Source organism: Bidens hawaiensis, unplaced genomic scaffold (genome assembly GCF_021521415.1).
Source record: "Bidens hawaiensis isolate Kalapana, Puna unplaced genomic scaffold, B.hawaiensis_p1.1 tig00007389_1, whole genome shotgun sequence".
In the NCBI taxonomy this organism is placed as follows: domain Eukaryota; kingdom Viridiplantae; phylum Streptophyta; class Magnoliopsida; order Asterales; family Asteraceae; genus Bidens; species Bidens hawaiensis.
In genome coordinates this window covers 25,343-28,161 of record NW_027491511.1, presented here as the reverse complement: position 1 = coordinate 28,161, position 2,819 = coordinate 25,343, and the positions used below count along the sequence as shown (strand labels likewise).

Genomic DNA, 2,819 nt, shown 5'->3' with positions numbered 1-2,819 from the left:
TATATTTGACAATTAAGAAGAAAGTCACTATGTTTTCATAAGTGAATGAGTTTACATTAGATTTTAACTTATAAGAAACAATTTAAAACACGAACATATATTTTAGTTATCATTATTGTACTTCAAATCAGTGCTAATTTATACTGATCTAGCGTAAGTTTTCATCCCATCTCAAAACTATTTTTTTTTTAAATTAGAAAAGCGTACTGTAAAATAAATATTAATATAAATAAACCTAAAGCAGTGGCGGATCCAGAGTTTTGCTAATTGAGGGTAAAAAAATCGTTAAAAGTCTTTGTGCTTTTCATCACTATTTACGGTTTAGTACTAAAAACGACGTCTCAACCCCGCTTTGTTTCAAGTATGACAATTAATTATTGAAAGTCACGACCCCCAAGAAAGATTATCTAAATTGATAAAACTAGTTCTGAAAGATTGGTTTTTGTGTTTCATAAACTTTTTCATAGCACTTAATATAAAAATAAATGATGTGTGTTAAATAAACAAGAATAATCAATGAGTTTGACAATTAAACACAAAACATACATTATAAATATAGACATGAAACGCATGTGGTTGGTGCAAATATTGGATTGCAAAATTTGAGTTAAGTCCAAGGAATGAATGAAACTTCCTTTAACATTGAAATAAACTTTTGAATAATGAATTGTGCTTTGATAGAAAAGAATGAAGAACTTAGAGGGTTTTTTAAAATAAATTGAATGATACACATTGAATTTGAATATGATTTCATAACATAGCAATTCAGAAGTTGAGTGGGTGACTTACACCAACAGGCATATAAATGAATCCGCTAAGTTTTAGAAAATAAAATTCATTTATAAATAAAAAAAACTACAATTGAAATTAATAAAAAGACCATTAAAATAAAATACTAAAAAAGGAAAAAATTTGATAGATTTCTATTAAATGCGACAAGGAGCAAGGGCTATTTATTTTAATATAATTTCGATACGTAAGCACTTCATCTACACTTCCAAATTTGTATTACGACCAAACAATATTATTATATCAACTACGTGTATAGCAGTGTGATCACAGCCAATCACCACCGCCAGCATGACAACCCACCGGAAAATCATGATCGTCGCATATTCCGGCAAAGGCCACATAAACCCCGCCCTCCGGTTCGCCAACGGCCTTTTAAAAACCGGCGCTAACGTCACCTTCTTAACCAGTCTCTCAGTCATCCAACACATCAACCAACAAACCATCCCACACGGCCTAACGTTCGCCCCGTTCTCCGACGGCCATGACGCTGGAAAACGCCCAATAACCACCCTCCACCAGTTTATTTCCGACTTTGAAACAACGGGTCGTATCGCAGTCGCTGAAACCATCACATCTGCCGCCAGTGCAGGCCAACCTTTTGAATGTGTTGTCTACACCACCGTAATACCATGGGTGGCGCGTGTGGCGAATTCGCTTGGTGTTAAGTCAGCCCTCCTGTGGTGCCAACCGGCTACCGTGTTGAATATTTATTATTATTTTTTCAATGAATTTGGAAGCTTAATATCAAGTAACAACAACAACCCAAGTTTCCCAATCAGTTTACCGGGATTGCCACCGCTAACGATGGCGGATTTACCGTCGTTTTTATTATCTAAATGTCCCAGTGAACATAAGTTTCTTGTACAAGTTATGAAAGATCATATTGATGTATTGAAGTTATCTTCAACAATATTAGTGAACACGGTTGATGAGCTGGAATATGGGTCTATCCGAGCGGTAGAGAAACTTGAGTACCTTCCTGTGGGACCCTTAATTCGGTCTGATGGAAAGGACTCACTGGAGTATTCTCCAGGGATGGATTTCTTCGAGAAGAGCGAAGATGAATCCATCATGTGGCTAAATACACAACCGAAGTCTTCAGTTGTGTATGTTTCGTTTGGGACAATAGCCAGTTTTAGGATGGAGCAGGTGGAGGAGATGGCGGCTGGGTTGGTGGAGACTGGCCGCCCGTTTTTGTGGGTGGTGAGAGATGGTGATCAGCGGGAAAGAGTGAGCAAGATGATGGACAACCATACACACGGGATGATTTTGGATTGGTGTTCTCAGGTGGAGGTGTTGAGCCACGAGGCGATCGGGTGTGTTGTGATGCATTGTGGGTGGAATTCAACGGTGGAGGCGCTGGTGGCGGGGGTTCGGGTAGTGGTGTTTCCACAGTGGTCGGATCAGTTTCCAAATGCGAAGATGGTGGAAGATGTGTGGAAAACTGGGGTGCGGGTGAGAATAAGGGAGGAGGATGGGATGGTGGAGGGGAGGGAAATTAAGAGGTGTGTGGATACGGTAATGGTGGATGAAGAGATGAATATGAATGCAAAGAAATGGAGGGAGGTGATGAGGGAAGCTCTTGTTGATGGTGGATCTACCACCATCAACCTTCAAGCTTTCTTGCATGATCTTTAAGACTTTGAAGCTACACGCCGTTATTTTGTTTTTTTATTATATATATATATATATATAATACATTAAGTTGTTGCCTTTGCTGCCAGCAACTTGATGTATTATAAGCATTGTTATTTTGTATGTTTGTTTAAAGTATAAGCAGTCTAAATCTTTATATTGGCTTTTTGACGGATTAGGATTGATTCTCTTATTCTATAACACGAATAAATCGAATAAAAGTGATGAATCCGGAAATAAATATAAAGAAAAAAATATACCAAAACATTGAAGTATCATAATATGAAATATAAAACTAACTTATAATATGATAGTTGATAATTGAGTGATAACAACAATGTTTTCAGACCCGGACTGGATATCGACCCGGACACCTTACTGGGTCACAGGTT

At 37.7% G+C, this 2,819-nt stretch overlaps 1 pseudogene; it reads left to right on the top strand.

Moving 5' to 3' along the window:
* Positions 1-1,069: 1,069 nt before the first annotated feature.
* On the top strand, positions 1,070-2,430 carry LOC143635034 (UDP-glycosyltransferase 75C1 pseudogene; annotated as a pseudogene).
* The last annotated feature ends 389 nt before the right edge of the window (positions 2,431-2,819 follow it).